Source organism: Mauremys reevesii, linkage group 2 (assembly GCF_016161935.1).
Source record: "Mauremys reevesii isolate NIE-2019 linkage group 2, ASM1616193v1, whole genome shotgun sequence".
In the NCBI taxonomy this organism is placed as follows: Eukaryota; Metazoa; Chordata; order Testudines; family Geoemydidae; genus Mauremys; species Mauremys reevesii.
In genome coordinates this window covers 214174661-214195219 of record NC_052624.1, presented here as the reverse complement: position 1 = coordinate 214195219, position 20559 = coordinate 214174661, and the positions used below count along the sequence as shown (strand labels likewise).

General features: G+C 39.6%; 1 protein-coding gene across 6 annotated transcripts in view; it reads left to right on the top strand.

Annotated features, from left to right (window-relative positions):
* The window catches only part of NOL4 (nucleolar protein 4), a 333499-nt gene that overhangs the window by 191721 nt on the left and 121219 nt on the right, over nt 1-20559 (top strand). Inside the window, exon 1 of one of the 6 annotated variants that reach the window (XM_039526518.1) lies at nt 14204-14248. The exons of the other annotated variants lie outside the window; for them this stretch is intronic. The gene's annotated coding sequence lies outside the window, so the exon portion shown is untranslated. Of the gene's footprint in view, nt 1-14203; nt 14249-20559 lie in introns of those variants that run through there. 6 annotated transcript variants of the gene reach the window in all.

Here is a 20559-nt window from a genome sequence, read left to right as displayed (position 1 = left end):
GTGACGCTGCGGTCTATATGGTTTTATGAAAATATGCTCATGAGTGAATATAATGTAACTGGAATATGCTTCATGCAAAAGGTCTCTTGTAAGGTATCATTACAAAGCTTATAATCTACTGAGTGTGATCATCCTGTTTGTATAAATGTACCACTCTTGTATCTGAAACTAGAAATATGAAATATAACTCTGAGGGCCTATTGTAATTATGCAAAGTGTGGGCCATTAATGGTGGTTTGGAATCTTGATATCTCCGATTAACCAGGACAATTGTCTGCAGATGGATGTGTTTTACCTGTAAGTCTTCTTGTATACGTGTGTGCTGGCAAGTGGGCAATGAAGTCTTGTAGTGACATGTGATCATGTCACCTGAACTGGAATCCATCTTTAACCTGGTGTCTTTCCATTGAGAAGGAGGGGTGGGAACCCAGAGAGGGACAAAGAATTCCTGCCTTATGCAAAAGATATATAAAGGGGTGGAAGAGAACAAAGGAGGAAGAGGAGCCATCATGAGGAATCCCCTAGCTACCACCTGAGCTGGAACAAGAGCTGTACCAGGGGAAAGAATTGTGCCCAGGCCTGGAAGGGTCCAGTCTGAGGAAAAAACTTACTGAAGCATCTCTAAGGGTGAGATTATCTGTATTCAGTTTGATTAGACATAGATTTGCGCATTTTATTTTATTTTGCTTGGTAACTTACTTTGTTCTGTCTGTTACTACTTGGAACCACTTAAATCCTACTTTCTGTATTTAATAAAATCACTTTTTACTTATTAATTAACCCAGAGTGTGTATTAATACTTGAGGGGCAAACAGCTGTGCATCTCTCTCTATCAGTGTTATAGAGGGCGAACAATTTATACAGGATAAGCTTTATACAGGGTAAAACAGATTTATTTGGGTTTCGACCCCATTGGGAGTTGGGCATCTGAGTGTTAAAGACAAGCACACTTCTGTGAGCTGCTTTCAGGTAAACCTGCAGCTTTGAGGCAAGTAATTCAGTCCCTGGGTCTTTGTTGGAGCAGACGAGAGTGTCTGGCTCAGCAAGACAGGGGGCTGGAGTCCTGAGCTGGCAGGGAAAGCAGGGATAAAAGTACTCTTGGCACATTGGGTGGCAGCTTCCAAGGAGCGTTCTGTGATCCAACTCGTCACAGAGTCAATGAGAGGAAAAGTGGTCATTGTAAGTCTCCAACCCCACCCTCACACGTGCCCGTACATCCAGCATAGTAACCAAGGTTAACATTTGGAAACTTATCCTTGGAATGATGAGAGACAAACTTTTTTTTTAAGGTTAAATTCCCCAGAAAATGCTGGGGCCATAAATGGGGTCAGTTTGGAGAAAGCTGCAAGCTGAAGAGCTTAAATCTCTATGGCCCCAAGCATTGTCTGAACAACCCCCCACCCCTCCCCAAAAAATAAATCTCAGTCTGGTTAGACAAAACTAATTTGTCAAACTACTTGCAGAGCAGAGATGAATCTGTTTGGAATTTGGGTTCCTATTTTGGAATAGTTGCTATGCATTTGCAATTCACTTTCTATATTTCTTATCACTTTATGTATAAGACCAGAAATCATGGCACCCTAAACTATTTAGGTATTTGTGTTCGTGATAAGAACATTAAGAAATCTCATAGGCTCAGTGAACTGAATATTGATAAAATACTGGAGAAACGCAGCTTTGGTGCTGGTTTTATTAACTGAATCAATGTACTGTACATTACTTAAAGCTAAGGTATCTATAAATAGAATACCCTCCAACCCTTGTGACTTATAGACAAGCCCCTGGTTTGTGTGTGTCAAGTTGAGCGAAATGAGGCTTTGAAAGGGATTCCCTCTGGTACTGAGCAATATACATTTGTATATGAGTGGAGAGACTGTATATGATATATACTGTAGCTTCAGTATTGAGCATATTAACATCCCTGTATTTAAAACTTATACTCACCATGACAGCCTAATGAGACACTCAGTGGTGGTGTCTTCTATTCTAGACTGTGTGTGCTGCATCATATTGTTTATGGGATACTGCAGAGTATTGAGGTAACATTGTCTGACTACTGTCCTGCTGGGAAGCACAGGAAGACGAGAGATACTGAATCTCTTATGATGCTATCCCAGAGAGCAATATCTTACATAAATATGTTGTCATGAGGATCCTTTACGTCAGTAGTCATTATATTATTAGCCATATATTTTCATACTATGGAGTTGATTCAGATAAGATCCATCCCAATGGCTGAAATCAGCTGACATGCGTTTGATGACAGTTCTTAGATGTGCGTGCTGGGAGACTAGAGGTGCAGTATGTTTTCAATGGAAGGCTCTGAAATTTGCTCCTGCTGGCATTCCGCCAAAACTTGCAGACCTTCAGGGCATGATGCAAGACATGTTTTGTTGAAGTGTCTGCTTGACAATGGACTATTATTGAATTGTTGGTATGGTAGGATGAGTGCCCTGCTTACTTGAGATGTTTAAATTGTCATGCACTCAGAAGCCATAGCAATGGATACGTATAAAAAAAATCAACCAATCAAAAAAATAAGTGTAAGCATGGAAAATTGAAACATTATTAAAATCAACATCCTGAGTTGGATGAACATAGGAATGTAAAACTGCTGTTATACTAGTCTCCCTATCTTTTATGCATACATTTACTTGGCCTATAGTCAAACTAAACTGAAATGTTAGCTAAATCTGCAGCTGCGTTTTAAATTCATATAAAAGCTGTTTATACACAACTTGTGTATACACTTTAAAAATAATTACACAGAGTGCAGATAATGAAAATTTTCCTAACTTCACCTAGGATTGATAAATATGGTTACCTCAACATGTTCCCTGTTCCCTTGTGCTTCCCTGTACTTGCTATAGGAAATACTGTTCCTAGAACACTCAGGTTAGGTAACAGCAGAGATTTATTTAGTTATCTAAGCACCACCACAATATTACAAGGTATGTGTGTTCTATGTGGCATGTACTGCACAATACAAAACACTGAAATCTCTCATCCAAATAGCAATGTTTACTAGGTTCACCCACTCTGATAGCTAAGAGGCAGCCTGTAGTGATTCAGAAGTAATAGAGTTACATGCTGTATCTTCAGCATGTTGTTTGAACTTGCAAATATGGTATGCTAATTATCATTAGGCACCATCATAATGGCTAACTGCTACCCATATTTTTGTCTTATTTCTCCCAGTGGCCTCATCTACACAGGGAACAGCAGGAAGGACATAATTCTTCACTGAGAAGTATTTGATAGATTTGTATACAAGTGCTTGACACACCCACCCTTAGCGGTTTTTGACATTATGTTTACTACTGACAATTATTCCTTATTTTCTTGATCTTTTTAAAATTAATTTTAATGGGTACATCAACTCACTGCACACAGAATCAAATGTGTTGTTCCAAATTTATGCCTGGGAAATTAACTTTTTTTTTTTTGAGTGGGGTGTAGAAAGTGCGCAAAGGATAGCAAGAGAATCCTATTGTGCAGGGTCTATTTCAACAACAGAAGAAGATGGTTTTGTGGTTAAGGCACAGGACTTGGATTCAGGTCCAGTTCATGGCTGTCACAAGTGTGACGTTGGACAAGTCATTCAATCTTTTTTTTAATGTCAATTTCCCATCTGTATGGTGGGACTAGTAATATTCCCTTTATCCCACTATTTGTCTCTTTTGCCTATTAGACTGTGGACATTCCCAACTCTACAACCGGGAGGTGCGATTGCAGAACCTGTTGTGGTATCCCATCCCTTTAAATGTTTGAGTACTCTCTCCTGCCAAGTGCAAAGCTTTCCTTCCAGCAAGAACAATAAAGAGAGCACAGCTGTGTTTCCATGAGATAACTCTGTGTCTACCGCCTTCTCTGCTGGGTGCAGAAATATAATAATGACCATGCACGATTTCTGTCCCATCTGTGTCCAGTGCTCCCATACCCGAGCTAGCTATGATCAAAGGGAGATCTGGGAGTGATTTGGGTGTGGGAGGGGGTTCGTGGTGCAGGGACCCGGCGGCGCTTACCACAGCTCTCGGGAAGCAGCTGCCAGGCCCCTGCGGCCCCTAGGCACATGGACAGCCACTGCAGCTCTGCATGTTGCCCTCACATCTGCAGGTGCCGTCTCCCAGCCAAAGGGAGCTGCTTAGCCGGTACTCAGGGCACAGGCAGTGCACAAAGTCTCCCTGGCTGCCCATGCGCCTAGAGGCAACAGGGGCTCAGCAGCCGCTTCCAGGAGCCACACAAAGCTAGGGCAGGCAGGGAGCCTGCCTTAGTATCGGGACACCATTGCGCCACTGACTGGACTGGAGCTGTCCCAGGTAAGCGCTCCACACCCCAACCTCCTGCCTCAATCCTGAGCCCCCTCCCTCACCCTAGCTCCTGGCCAGACCCTGCACTGCAACCCCCAGCCTGCTCCTGCACCCTAACTCCCCCCCAGACCCTGCACCCCCAGTCCTGTGCTCAGTGCACCCCCACCCTCAGCTCAGTGCAGAGAGAGAGACGAAGAGAATGGGCCCGAACCAGGGAGAAGATAGGTACCCGCTCTATGTTGGCGGGGTGGAGGAGAATCCTGTTTACCTCCTCCCCAGCCCTGCTGCACTTGCAGTTTACCCCCAACCCCTCCCTTGCTCCAGGGACCAACCCTAGGTCCCACCCTGCTGTGCTTTTGCCCCCGGCCCCTGCGTTGCTCCAGTCAGCAGGGACTAATCCTCCGCACATGCCCCACTGTGCTCATCTTGCCCCTGGCCCCTGCCTTGCTCCAGCTGGGGACCAATCCTTTCTCCCCCACCCCCTATACTCCACTTTGCTCTAATTGGTAATATTTGCTCTCTAGTCTATAAGTAAAATTATTTTATTTTAATTTTTCCTCATTTTTTTGACACATTTCTATAGAAAATGTTTTCACTTAGGCTCGGAATAGGAACCATACTCCCTTCCTTGTCTGATATCTCAGTTATGCCCAGGTTTCAATTTTGATTGAAACTATCTTTCATGAAAGTTCATTGGCTACTGTCACTGTCCCCTGTAATTCAAAAAATGACAAGTTGGTTTCCACACATCCGTTGATGACTCCCTCCCGCTACACTGGGAAACATCTAGCCGGTGTGTCTATCTCCTCTCTAACTGTCCAATTTTCTCTCTCACATCCTGGTTTTCTAGTATGCACTTAGACTTTTTCGCACAGAATTGCTTCATGAATTCTGTACTGGAGCCACTAGTGGATATATTGAGATACTTAACAGTTTATGACATTTCCATTGTCATCTCTTTTAAACAAACGTTGTTTCAAATATATAAATCCAAGTTGTGCACTCTCCCCCTCTTTTAGAATATTCTTCCCTCTCCTCCAACCAAAGAGTTAAATTACAGATATACAGTATGCTACACTAATAGTTTATATTTAAAAAATTGCAGACGGGAATTTGTCTTTACTATTAGTCATATTTTTTATCAAAACTACTTATGCTATAGTGACTCTGGAGACTGTCTCAGACTGCTAAATGGGAGAACAAAGTCCATCCTATCAAGTGCCCTAAATTAACTTCTTGCTCTATTTCAGGTATTCTGGGTACTTAATGCAGAGGTTCTCTTCTAATGTGCTTTATTGACCAACCTACCGTATTGTTTGTCTACACTATATTGTTAAAGTTACTGAGGTGACCAGAAGCAAGGAAGAACTTTGTTGATTGCTGGGATTTTTAGACTACTGAAGATGATATATGAAAGTTTTTTCAGTGATTGACTAGCTACTGAACAAGCTGCTGTCAGCCCAGTGAGATGCGCCCTGCTATCTTAGCTTGATTTTTTTTGACTAGGGGTCCATATTCATCTAGTACACTAGTACCAGTGTACTTCATTTTCAGCATTGTGGTATCATAATATGCTTTGTCTCATGCTGCTCCTTTAGAATGAATGATCCTGGAAATAATTTTTGTGGGAACCTATCCAGTTATCTTAGTTCTGTCCTTGTGAGAAGTTCCACCACTGGAGTATTGTGTGTCTGTGAGAAATGAGGCAGGTGGAGTAAGCCATCACCCAGGTAATACCCAGATTGTTATCTGCAGTATGGAACTGATTACCTCTGGGGAGTTGTCCTTGGAACATTTTCCTCATAATCCTCTGGTTCTGATGCTTGTTGAGGCAGTGTATTAGTCAGCAGCTTTCTCTTCTGGTCAGTGTTTATGAGTAAAATTAAAATCTGACAGTTCCACAACCCATGTAATCGCAGGAGAGTTGGTTTAGCTGTTATCTGGACATAGGTCAAAGGGTTAGTCTCTATGTACACAGTGAAACTTGGAGCCAGTTGCAAACTGCTCACTTCACTGTGAGGAATTCATGTGTTCCTGGTATTTCTGTTTTGCAGAACTCATGCACACTTACAACTAGTTCTTCTTGCCACTGCTAGACTGGCACCTCACCCTTCTAGAGATGCATGTGTATATGACACAAAGGGTTGGTGTGGTCCAACTATCCCAGACTGTGTATCTGGGTGATAGGAAAGCAGCTGTCTTATGGCTTGTACCTTCTCCTGCTGTAGTTCATTCTTTTTCCTAGGTTTCTCCCCATTTTCCTGCTTTCTCACTGAAAAGGCCTTTCAAAATAAACTGAGCAAGTTGTTGCAAAGCTGCGTGCACACCCTTTAACAGGGCACCTCCATAAAGAAGGAGGGACTATATATACAGCTATGACTTTTTTTTTATCAATCTGATCAATGTAGCTTAAAATCTACCTTCCACATTTGTGTCCAAGGATTCCACTGCCAACGAGGATTCATGTTTAATTTGCAAAAGGGAAATAATTTCACATTATAAATCCCTACTCAGTCCCTTGCCCATGGAGTATTTTAACAGATAGGAATCAGAGCTGCTTTAATATTTTGAGTATTTCACACATTACTGACTGGGCTATGAAAGCCCTACAAATCCTAACACTTGTGATGATGGATAGATACTCGTGAGCTGAAATGATGGAGGGTTTTGACTGGGAGCAGAAGATTGCACATTCGTTCCTCCCATGTATGAGGTTTAGCTGATTACCATATCTTGTAACAATTCATTGCTACATAGACTTGCATATACACATGGTCACATACATATGTCATGGGGTACTAGAATTTACACCCTTCATTTCCAAAATAAGTCTCTTATCTACTTAATCTAATCTATCTAGTTTCTTTTAGTGTGCAGACAAAAATTTAGGTTTACTGTATGTATTCTTTGCATGACAGGCAATAGTGATTGAGATAGAAACAGTTGAGAAGTTGCATTCTGTTCAACAGAGGGCTTCTTACACAAACTTGCCAACACATTAGTCTCTGGGCCAGAGTCTTCTTTCCGTTAGGGGAGGTCTCTAGATTTACACAGTGTAATTGAGAGTATAATCTGGCTCTGTACCTATGTGTAAGTGGGAACAAGAATTGTTTGGCTTTTGGGGTAAGTATTGGCGTTAGACTTGGGAGATCTCAGTTCAGTTCCCACTTGTGCTACAGACTTCCTACATGACCTTGGGCAAGTCCCTTAAGCTTTGAACTTCACTTCCCCCTTTGTAAAGTGCGGTTAATAACACTTCCCTTCCCCCGTCCCTCTTTCTGTCTTCTCTGGTTAGATTTTAAAGTCTTTGAAAGCAGAAAGTGTCTCACTGTATTTGTACAATGCCTACTGCCATGGGGCATTAATCTTGGTAGAGACTTCAAGGCACTACCATAATACATGTAATTAATTATAATGATTATTAATCATTAATCACCAGGGGCGGCTCCAGGCCCCAGTACGCAAGCGTGTGCTTGGGGCGGCAAGCCGCGAGGGGCGCTCTGCTCGCGCTGCGAGGGCAGCAGGCAGGCTGCCTCTGGTGGCTTGCCTGCGGAGGGTCCGCCGAAGCCGCAGGACCAGCGGACCCTCCGCAGGCAAACCGCCGGAGGCAGCCTGCCTGCCGTGCTTGGGGCGGCAAAATCCCTAGAGCTGCCCCTGTTAATCACTGATCCTACCCATGAAAATACTTGCTTGATTCAAAACCCCCACATTCTACAAACTCTTGCCTCAGGCATGTTCCCCAAAACACCCAGTTGTGACACAATAATGCCATATTTGACAGATTTATTATGGAAGCACTAGTAAGGCTGAGTTTTGCACTTAACAAGGTGGTTGAATCTCTGCCCTGTGTATTGAGAATATAGTGTATTTGCCCCAAAATTATAGCGTTTATTGATAGAGTACAGAATTTATATTTTGATAATTTACAAGTAGGTTAATTAGTTTGAGTTAAAATAATAAAAAATGGGTCTTTTAAGAAATTTAATGTTGGTATCTATTTCTCCAGAATGATCTTAATAACAGAATAACAGACATTCCAAACTTAATTTATTAAAACTCGCTTGAAATTTCATGCATAGGCTATTTGAAAACTTTTTAAAAGATTTACAGTAACTTTCCCAAATATTGTGCATAAATGAAAGTTCCTTTAGCAGAGAGTGACAAATAATATTCTTCTACAGAGAATTCCACATAAAACTGCCCTCTTTTAAAATGGCTGACACTTCCCATTGTATTCAATAGGATTGAGACCACAGACTGCTTAACAAAATGGCTGCTGGCTTCACTGTCAGTGGGAAGCAGTGGACATATTGAAAAAGGATACTTTAACAAAAGGTCAGTATGGCCTTAATCTCATTGAGTATAATGGGAGATGGCAGCCATTTTGAAAGACCATTGGTTTCTCTGAAGAAGCCTTTTTTTATCCACCAGCCTCTGCTGGCAAACTTAGTTATTAAAATTGTGGCAAAATACCATTAATCTAAATATTTTTTTCAAAAGCTATCTGTTGCCTAAGATCTACTCAATTAGAGGCAAGAGGGGACAATTTGGGGTATGGGAGGAGGCATGGGGGATATTTTACAAAGGAGGAGAGATCCATGAATAAGATGGCCATCTTGTTCTCTCAATTGCCCTTTAGCCTATCTAACTAGGCCTGTCACTATTTAGATATATTATAGACAAAGACTCATTGTGTTCTACAAACACAATGCATATGACTGAACTGAAACAGAAATCAATGAGTTGTTTTAATAGTTAACTGTAACTGACCTTGTAAGTTACAGAATCTAAAATAAAATATTTAACAGTTTCCTGCATAACATACTGTAGTTATAAGAACAACCTGGAAAAAATACTTTTGGAAACCAACTCTATTATTCTGGGGTTTGGATAGCTTAAAAACTTTAGCAAGAGAAACACAATCATACTAGGAAAAATTTCTTTATTTTACATTTTGTAGCTATCCTAACATACGTTTCTTTGCAAAAAAATCCAAACACTATTTTTGTATAAATAAGATAATTAATTTTATTTAACTTCCAAGCCTCAAATTTTCCAAACTGTGTACATAAATAAATGGCCTGATTTTTGAAAGATGGTCAGCCCCTATATATTCCATTGTCTTAAAAGGAAGTTGTGGATACTCTGAAAATGAAACTACTTTTATTTAGATGCCTAATATGAGCTAATGTGTCTACCTTCAGGCACTTGAGTTGGAAACTTTCAAGTTGTGCCTGGAGACTAAGGCAGTAATTTTTTTTTAATGTGGTGTTGCTATTATTTTCTGCACATCCTTTTAGAATAAGCATGTCTATCAGATGAGTATACAGTATAATTTTTATTGTCAGTCTTGTTCATCAGAGACTGTACTGACACAGAGTAGCCTGATGTAATGACCTGCTTTAAACAGTGATGAAATTCATTTTTTTGAAGATGTGTAAATAATACACATTAACAAGAGCAGTTTTACCATTGCTTTGCCTTTCAACCCCATCCAAGCAGACAAACCAATCTTCCAGATCTGAGAAATACAGCATCCTATTATATCTTAATTTTTGACCCGGTCTTGCATTGATGATTTTCATATAGAAATTATTTTGTTTAATATTGAAAGCTTGCATCTTACTCTGATTGTTTATTTATTCTGCAAGTACCTATTTATGCCTCTGCATTTACCAGTACAAATCCAAAATTCAAACTACTTACGTGGGAAGACAAACTAATAATAATATTTTATGGGTGAAAACCTTTCTAGTTTTCATGTATAAAAATATTTTGGCTAGAATGAAATTGTAGTAATTTGTTTCTTTAAAAAAAATCATATATGTTTTTCTTTTCATAAGGGATGACCCATTTCTTCTGATTCAGAAACCGTGAAGGCCTGATTCTGCTGTCTCTTAGTCTTGTGTAAATCTAGATTAACTCCACTGAAGTCAGTGGAATTACAAGTAGTGAAAACTAGCGTAAGTGAGATCAGAATCAGATCCTGATTGCTTAAATGACACAGAGGATGAAATTGCAGGATGAAAAAAGTTAAACAAAATTACACTTTTCCAAAAGTAAAATAAAGTGTTGCTTTGTATGTTAAAGTGCAGATTTGTGGGTCTCACTTTTCAGTGGAAAGCCAGAGATCTCCATTCAGTTGTTTAAATTTATTCTCTGTATTAACTCAGCATCACCAGTTTCTGTGTTTTGAATGTTAAAACTGAGGATCTGATCCTGCAAGGTGCTGAATGCCCTCAGTTATCGTTGCCTTCATGTTGATTTGTTTAACTGCCAAAATAGTTGAGCACACTCAGCACATCATATGAGGCACTCATTACCTGACAGAATCAGATCCTGACTTAGTAAGGAGTATGAAAAAAATGAGGTGTTAAAAATCTGGAGCAAGGGTTTGATTCTGCAAAGTGTTGGGCAGTGTAGCCCCAATTCAGCAAAGCTTGTGTGTGCTTAAGCTTTTTGTTTGGGGCTGAACACTTTTCAGGGTCAGTGAATAGTTCAAACAAAAAGATATATACTTGCAACACATGGTGCCTTTCATATAAAGATCTGAAAAGATGGTACACATACATAGAGATGTGATATGCAAGAGATGATAATTCGGTGTTAAGGTTTCACAGTTAAAAATAAAAATTGTCAGGGAATACAAGAGTGAAGGTCCCTGTGCCCAAATTAACTTGTTTATGTTGGACCCACATAGTATTTTTTATCAGAGGGGTAGCCGTGTTAGTCTGGATCTGTAAAAGCAGCAAAGAATCCTGTGGCACCTTATAGACTAACAGATGTTTTGGAGCATGAGCTTTCGTGGGTAAATACCCACTTCGTCGGATGCATCCGTCGACATACATCCGACAAAGTGGGTATTCACCCACGAAAGCTCATGCTCCAAAACGTCTGTTAGTCTATAAGGTGCCACAGGATTCTTTGCTGCTGTTATAGTATTTTTTGTTTTGTTCTTTGTTCTTCATAATGGGCCAAATCTTGAGGTCTTTATTTATGGCCAGCTTATAGTCCAGGCAGTATAGTTGTAAACAGACATAAGAGGAAACAGCCCCTCCAAGCCCCTGCTTGGTCTCCCTGCTAGGTCTGTGTGCACATAAAAAGCAGATGTTGTGCTTTTGGTACCCCACAAAATAGATGTAGAAAATGGACAAAGTTTGGATTCTACCCTGGATGCCTGGTAGTCCAACTGAGAAGGCACAGGGGAGATGGGGTAAGGAGCAAAGGCAGAATAGGAAGGACTCGTGCTTCTCTGCACTGCCCCTGGGGTACAGCTACATTCTGCTAATTCCTTGCTCAGGCAAATTCCCATAGAATTCAGTAGAAGGAGCTGCCTTTCCATGGGGTCTTTGCGTTCCAGTATGCAGTGGTGGTGATTCTGGCCTCCCGAATATCTCAGTAGCTCTCTGAGCTTTGGAAGCTGAAATTCCTGGTTCCGCTGAGAGGAGTTGAGGGTAGGGGCATTTTTCCCGATAGAATGATCAGGCAGAACTATTGAGAACCAAGTCAGGAAGTTTCCAGCTCTAGGTTGGAATAACTAATGCAGTGGAACACTCATACCCATGTTTGGCTAGGGTGCTGGAGAAAATAAAAAAGCCACAGGATATTTAATGACTAAAAGTAGTCAGGACTAATCTTTGAAACAGATGTAAAATGTAGCATCTCCAGCAACAGTGTCTTCTAATACCATGCTTCATTATCAAGAGGAAGTCCAGTTCACAATCCATAATGTCCTGTATGCACAGTCTGTAAGAAAGACATGACAGGAGAAATCTGTAACATCATCCAACATCTGCTTATATGTCCTTTTCCCCCCAAAACCAATTTGCATGCCTACAAATATCAGAGTTTTCCAGTGGAATACAGGGTGTAAAATATTACCTCTTGAGTTTAAAATTATTTAACGAAGAGATTCTTCAGTGTTCAAGAATTCTGGTTGGTTGGTTTTAAAAGCAAAACCATATGTTGTTTACCTGACTTAGCTTTTCTCCAATTTTATAGAATGTGAGTAGGAAAATCCAAAAATGAAGAAACCTCACACTAATTAGATGATAATGAATATAGGTGCGATAACTTTTTAGTGAATTACACTAATGTGTCTTCATAGCAAGCTGTGGGAATAGAGTCAGGGCCAATAGATTTTTTTTTTAATGTTGTGTACATGTGTATTGCGGAGGCATGCCAAGACTCAAATTAAGTCAAATCTAAATGGGTTGTATAATTCTACAGATTCTGTGTTAAGGCTATAATGGGCCAACAAGTACGGTATTATGTGGCCTTGGGAAAATATACTGCACATTGTTTCTGCTTTATGAGTTTCTCAGTGTAAACACATTCATTGCAGTATTGGGATTCAAGGTAGTTTAGGTAGATACAAGGTACATTACAAGTCATATATAACTTGGTATACAGGAGGGTTGTTATACAGCCACTTACTTGGCTGCCAGCCCAATAGGAGACCAGGATCAAATCTAAACTCTGGATTCTTGCACCTCTGGATGACTTCTTCTCTGAGGTGATTTTTTCCCTTCAGTTTTCAATAAGGGTGAGGTGGCTTAGGGTGGTGTAAATTAAATTTCTCTGCAGCTTCCTAAATACTTAGTTACAAGGAGTCACTGCAAACTTTGAGGAGGTGTGGCATACCATAGTTGTTGCAACATGTATATAGTAGTGCACATGGCACATAGTTGAGGGGAATGAGACATGAGCGTGATAATGGAAACCTCAAGGAGTAGTGAAATCGGTTCCATATAAATGGATGGGTGAAAATTCCATTCATTGTGGTATAGTATCCTAAATTGCTGACTCTTGGAGGTGAAGGCTCCTTGGCATATGACCTTGGTTGAGATAAGAGAAGAAGACATGATTGTGCTCAGATCGCCAGGGGGTATGCAATAATAAAATGTTAAGGTTTTTTTATAAAGCCAATTCAATTTTCATGCCAAGTTTCTATTTTAATTTAAGATTGAATGTTTAAAAATGTGCAAATAATAAAAATATACAGATTCTGAAATCTTTGTCTTTTCATTGAGGAAAAAGTGTTTAAAATGTAGTCAGACATTCTGCAGCAGTAAATATCTAATATTTACAATATGGATTACTCAATTTTCTTTTTCCTTGATGAACAGGGCTCCCTAAGCTTATTGTGGTTTTTCTCTGATTTATATGAGAAATGTGGCTGCTGAGATTTGCTTTTGTCAGCATCCCCTCCCCCACCTCCGGAAACCTTAGTGCTTCAAACACTGATGCTGAGCTCTGTGTGTGTGTGTGTGTGTGTGTGTGTGTGTGAGGGGGAGAGAGAGAGAGAGAGAGAGAGTATCTAATCTTAAAAGAAATAGTATATGGATAATAAATAGGAAAACAAAAGTTGAAGGACTTGGCTTGTGACTTTATTTCTCTTTTTTACACTGAGATGTTAGTGCAGACTAAGCATAGGCTAATGTTTATGAACATGTAGTGGTTTAAAAACAGCTATGTTGCATTTAAAATCAGCAATTTAACATAACTAGGAATGGCAGCTTCATTAAATAATGCCGTGATCTTCCAACCATATTCTTAACTAGTAATCTCCCTGTAGCAAAGTACATAGATAATCAACATCCCAGCCTGTCAGTAAACTTGTTGGGGAATTAAATCCTAGAGGAAGAATCCCATAGCCCTGGAGGAAGGCTGAGTGCATGTTTCACTGTCGTCTTTTCGGCTCATCTCAGTAGTCCCATTGCTAGAATGTGCTCAGTTGTCATAGCAACACCATCTCCTGCTTCATACAGGAAAGATTAGCTCTTACTGTGCAGTGGAGAGAATTTAGGGGAAGTCAAGCTAATCCCTGGGTGCACTGTGAGAGAAAGGTTGGACCTCGCCTGAGGGATGCTGTATCTGCAATGATAGAATTGGCCTGCCACAGACACTGGTATTTAAGTTGAAGAGCAGAATTCACAGTAAGTGTCGGCTCCTCTAGAGTGGAATATTGAATGAGGTTTTCTAAGTCCTGTTGAAAACTGTCCCATGCCAACAGTGGAATGACAGCAGGAGGCTGTGTCTGGAATAGCAATATGTTTTGCTAGTTGAGGTGGTATTTCAAATATTGATGAAAAGCTTTAGCTCTTTAGAAAACTAGGGGGTAAATTTTTAAAACCTTGAGATGCATAAAAACTGTAAGCGTGTCTCATTTGCTGTGCAAAACTGGACAAGTGATGAAGAGCATGCCTTACAAATTGTAGTGAGCATGCAGTTGTATATGCAATATACTGCACATTTTAGAATTCCTGTGTGCTGAAAAATAAGTGGGAAAGCGTGAGGAAACCTATTTGTGCTACTACAATCCTCAACTGCAAAAATGCTGAACTATGCATTTTAAGCATGAAAATTTAGAAAGAAGGTTTCAACAATGATTTGTGTTCTTCATTTAAAACCTGCACAGAAAAATGAAAAGTTTATTAAATGGATAATCCCACTATAATAGCAGCTTTTCTCTGAGGAAGAGTTAAAACAAAATTTTTTTTATTTAGCTTACTTTATGTGATGCTGTTATGACTTGACATGATACAACGTGGGAAATGTGGCTGAATCTCTGTATTTTGCTGGATAGAAAGGGTGTATTTTAATTGTTCGATGGTCTATTTTTTTTTTTTTGCTGTTCTAGCTTTTCTTTTATGTGGTCCTGTCTTCCACTTTTAGTAGATGCTTAAGTCTTCTAGTTTTTTAAGTTATGAAGGTTACAATAAACTCTGAAATGTCTGGTGTTGACATTTATTTTTACTGTCAATTTTCTCTCAAAGTTTATTTTTGTGGGCATAGTTTAGACATTCATAAGCAAGTAAACAAAATATGAATGTTTCAAATATTCAGCATATGGATTTTTCACACTGTATGTAATAAAATTTTATGTTGATTATTTATTTAAAAGTTCTGGTTATTTTGAAATCTACAAAAACTTAAATTCAAAACAAATATATATATACTATTTTTTCTCTCTCTTGTCTCTTCTTTTCTGATTAATGAGAGGACTTCATAGTAATTAACAATAGTAGTATAGCACAGTTTTTAGAAAGACTGTCTTAACATTTATTAAAAATTACTCTGACATGGAAGAACTGTTTTCGATTCCTAAAAAGAAGATATTTCCATACATTTAAAATTTGTTTTTTTTTGCAAAAACTCAATTTACACACAGTCTATTTAATGAAACAGCCTGTTTTCCACTTTTTACCACAAAAACTGTAGACCTCAGTGTGTTGCCATGCCAGAGATCTGAGTCCCCAGTGGAGGAGATGAAGGATCTTCAGAAATTTTATGCCCTCTGCCAGTGGTGCTCAGAAGGTGGCAGACTTGAGCCCTGATTTGGTTAATGAAACAGCTTTCCTCTCTACAAACAAATTCTCTTGGCTATTTTACAGTAACAGTAATAACATTGCTACTCCTGACGGACATTTGTTGTCCATTCAGATAAGTGCATCAATAGTATATATCTACTACAAAGAGAGGAATTTAGGAATAAACAAGGGAAAGGTACTAAAGTATTAGGTCTCTATCAAGGCTGGCCTTTGAGTCAAAGCCAGACATAGTGATGGAGAACCCACACAAATGCCAAGGAGAGAAGGGATGTTGAAGGAGAGGATTACCGGAAGTCTAATGCACAAGTTTTAATTGGAAAGAGCTCACAGAAATTACTGCTTATTCAATTCAATTTAAAATGGAAGTATTTATTTTTCAAAAATCCTACAAAATTAAGAAACACAGGGAAATATTTATCAGAGAACTTACTGCAGGCTTTCAGTCCTCTTTACTTAACTGTGTATTGAAATATTGAGAAAGACAAAGTAGGTGAGGTAATATCTTTTATTGGACCAACTTCTGTTGGCCAAAGGTACAAGCTTTCTAGCTACACAGAGCTCTTCTTTGGACCTGAAGCTCTACACAGAGCTCAAAAACAGTGTGTAACTGTGTAACTCAAAAGCTTGTACCTTTGGCCAACAGAAGTTGATCCAATAAAATATACTATCTCACCTACATTGTCTTTTCTCATATCCTGGGACCAACGTGGCTACAACACTGCAAACAACATATTGAAATTTTTGCCACTTAACATAGCTGTCTGTAGATTTACAAAAATTGTAGACCATTAATGGCATGAATGTAGCAGATTTGTCTCTTTGTTAATACAAGGTAAGCAATTTGTTGGAATTTCTTTCATGCTGAGATCATGTGACTTGCTTTTTTCAGTCTTTAACCGCTCTGTGGGACATGGCTGAGTGAATTTTTGCTGGATTGGTATTTCAGAGAGCTTTTAAAGGCAATTATTTTCTCTTATGAGCTTTATATTGAGTTAGTCTTATGAATTCTCTCTGTACCCATTTCAGAAAGTTGGCTACAATATTTTTGAGAACTGATTATCGTGGATGTTGAATTTGTCTGATTTTCTTGTAGCTTCACTAAGGGAGTTGGGTTTCTAGTTTATATTTCTACACACACTTTAGTAACTGCATGAATGGAACTTCTTGCATTAGTAAGGTACTAGTTAAAATAAATATGGGTGCCTGAAAAAGTCCCAAAGTATGTATCCAAAACAGGTACACTTGCAGCACTCTCCCTTACAGAGATTCCACATATAGTGTTCTTGACAAATCTACACATAGATTTCTTCTCCCAAAGCACTGGTCAGGAATTTTCAGTCATTGTTTTTTTCAAGGGAAAATGCTGTTTCCACAAAAATCAAAATTTGTCATGAGAAGTTTAACTTTTTCTGAAATCTTTCAATTTTCTGTCAGGAAAACCAAAACAAAATATTTCATTTTTTGGTCAGGTTGAGCCAAATCAAAATGTTTCAGACCAGTTGGACCTTAATCTCTGCTCACTTGAGTTGTTGTGGTACCACACAGGAGTTGTAAAGTCAAGAGATTATAGAACTAATTAATAGGAATTCTCTTTTCTTGAAATTTGTCTACTTTATTCAAAAAGCTCACACAGCACAGCGTCCACTTCCATCCTGATCCTACTCTTATTGAAGTCAATGGATGTGTGGTCTCCATGTTTCATATGGATCCCATTGCAGGGAAACATACCTAAGAGATTCTGCATCTCCAGCACTGACAAGGCGGAGGAAAAGGGGACAATAGTACCAGAGCTCTGAGCTCAGGGCCCACTCCCTCAAAATGTCTGTAACATCTGTGTAAATAAAATGAAATGAGAGGGGGAGGACCCCCATGAACATGATGTACTGAGGCCCCAAATTTCTCTCAACAGGCCTGTGTACCTCCCAGGCAGCACTCTGTACCTCATAGGACTTGGCTATCTTAGCATCCATAAATATGACAAAATCATAAATCTTGCTGTGTCCTAGCAGGAATCTCATTACAGTGATAGCACAAGTCACAAGATATCACAGTTCATAGCTTTTACTACCCTTCTGCCACAATGCAGCTGAGTCTCTTAATCAGATATTTGTCACTTGCATGTTATTAATAAGCAATTATTCTAACATTAGTGGGGATCTTGTTTCACAGTGGTGAGGCACTAAATCTCTTGATGTTTTTACATCTCTTGAAATCTTCTAAAATGTGTTCAAGCAACATATATTCAAAGGAACCTGAGCTGGGCAGAGCTGAGGCGAGAGTTCACAAATAAAAGGGGCCCACCATCTAGGAATTCATATATTTTATAGCAGAAGCAAGGTTTTGTTTTATTAGTTTTTGAGACATAAACTCAAAGCCTCTTCAATAATGTCTCTGTTCTTGTCATTTAAATATGTCAACATGTAATTTTAAAGAATATTTTTCTTTCAAAATTTTAGGTTCACAGTTTTCCCTAATTTTAAAATAGTGGTAGTCAAATGTGGGAAATGCTGATTATCATTTACTATTTTAAATCTGCTTATCTATTGTCCTCTTCCCTCACTGGCCAAAAAAAATGTTAAATTCAATTGCCTCTAACTTTGTGTGCAGTCTATTTAGTGTAGTAGGCACAGTTCTTTCCCTAGCAGCCTGCATGTGGCTCCCATTGATTGCAGTGGGATTATGAACAAGTATCTAAAGGCACATTTTGGCTTGGCCCCGTGTTTTCTTCTGGCTGGCTTTGCAGCAGTTAATTAAAAAAAAAACTATTCTCAGAGCTGTGCTGCGGGTCTCATGTTTCTATATGAGGGGAAGTGATTATGTTGATTTTCAGTACTGCAGAAGGCATGGAGGGAAAAGTGAGAAGGCTTTCCTGGGCACTTCTTTGGATCTCCCTTTCAAAAGGCAGTGAAGATCCCAAGCTCTCTCTCTTGTCTGGCACGTCTATCAGAAAAGGGCTACGGTTCTTCTTTTGACTTGCAACTACATTACTTGTAAGATTTCTGTGTTGTGGTGCTTTAGGGAACTGAAAAAATAACTAGGAGTACTTATGGCATCTTAGAGACTAACTAATTTATTTGGGCATAAGCTTTTGTGGGCTAAAACCCACTTCATCAGATGCCTGCAGTGGAAAATACAGTAGGAAGATTATATACATAGTACATGAAAAGATGGGGGTTGCATTACCAATTCTAATGAGATAATTCAATTAAAGCGGGCTATTATCAACAGGAGGAAAAAATGACTTTTGTAGTGGTGATCAGGGTGGCCCATTTCAAAAAGTTGACAAGAAGGTGTGAGTAACAGTAGGGGGAAATTAGCATGGGGAAATTAGTTTTTAGTTTTTGTAGTGACCCATCCATTCCCAGTCTTTTCTCAGGCCTAATTTAATGGTGTCCAGTTTGCAAATTAATTCCAGTTCTGCAGTTTCTCTTTGGAGTCTATTTCTGAAGTTTTTTTGTTGAAGAATTTACACTTTTAAGTCTTTTATTGAGTGTTCAGGGAGGTTGAAGTGTTCTCCGACTGATTTTTGAAAGTTATAATTCTTGATGTCTGATTTGTGTCCATTTATTCTTTTGTGTAGAGACTGTCCGGTTTGGCCAATGTCCATGGCAGAGGGGCATTGCTAGGGAACTGAATAATTTCAAACTCCTGAGGCCATTTTTGGGGACATAGAAGCCTGGTAGTTGTAATGGAGAAGAGCGTGCTGCTTCTTGTGGCTGACATGTGTCAGGAGCAGAAATGTAGGTTCATCATTTTGAGCTGGTAATCTTTGTTTGCACAGGGATTTAATTACTCATTGCATTCTTTTCCCCATTCAGCCCTCTAGCATCTGGTCACAGTTTGACTCAGTAGTTTACTAAATTGTTGTTTATCTAGTCAGTGTGGGTTAATGTATAATGTGTCACCTGCATGGGATGTGGATGAAAGGCAGCACTGGCATTTTATGTATATTATTGAGGGTCACACAAACACTGATATGTAGGCCAACCTTCATGTTATCCAATTCTTTAAGTGAAAATGGCTTTTCAGATTTAAAAAAAAATCCCCCAATCCCAACATATATAGTGACATTTTATGCATAGACTATAACCTCTAGCAATTTTGCAGGCTAGTGCCATTAAACCTAAATTTGATTTAAGTCATCTAAGCTGCTTCATTTCTTCACTTTTTTTATCACTTTAATATTTTTAAGTTTTTTGTATCCATGAATAATTTAAACTAGGGTCCAACATAACCCCCTCAAGCCTTTGGCATTTGAAAGGACTACATATGTGCAACTTGCTACAAGTTTGTACTGGCGGACCTCAACAACTTTTGATAACGTGAGACACTGCAATCTACGAATAGTCACAGCCCAAGCCAAAATCAAAGGAAATTGGCTTGTACAGAAAGCTACATTTCTGATCTTCTAGTACCAGGTAATCAGTGGTATAAGTACTACATTTTGTAAAGTCAGTCCTGTGTACTTATCAAATGCTACACAAACTATTGTGAGCTTATCTTCTCATGGCTTGCACCCCAGCTCATACACTAGCTTGGTAACCATATCAAGAGCACCACTGACCATTCCTTTTTCTGTCCACAAATTTGTTTTCAGCATAACTCTGCTACCAGTGCCAAGATACAGCTTAGCTTCTAGTCCTTGTGCTGCATCATAGTCTCCTATAGCAGTGGCTGCATTATTGTGTTTTGCAGGTATTCAAGCAATCAGAGCAGGGGCGGCTCTACAAAGTAGGCTGCCCCAAGCAGCGCGGAGCGCTGCGCCGCCCTTCCCCAGTCCCGCGGCGGGCCCCCTCTTCCCGCGGCTCCGGCTTCCTGGGGAGGGCGGCATTTGGCTCCGGTGGAGCTCCCGCCGGCATGCCTGCGGCAGGTCCACCGGAGCCCGGGACGAGCGGACCTGCCGCAGTCATGCCTGC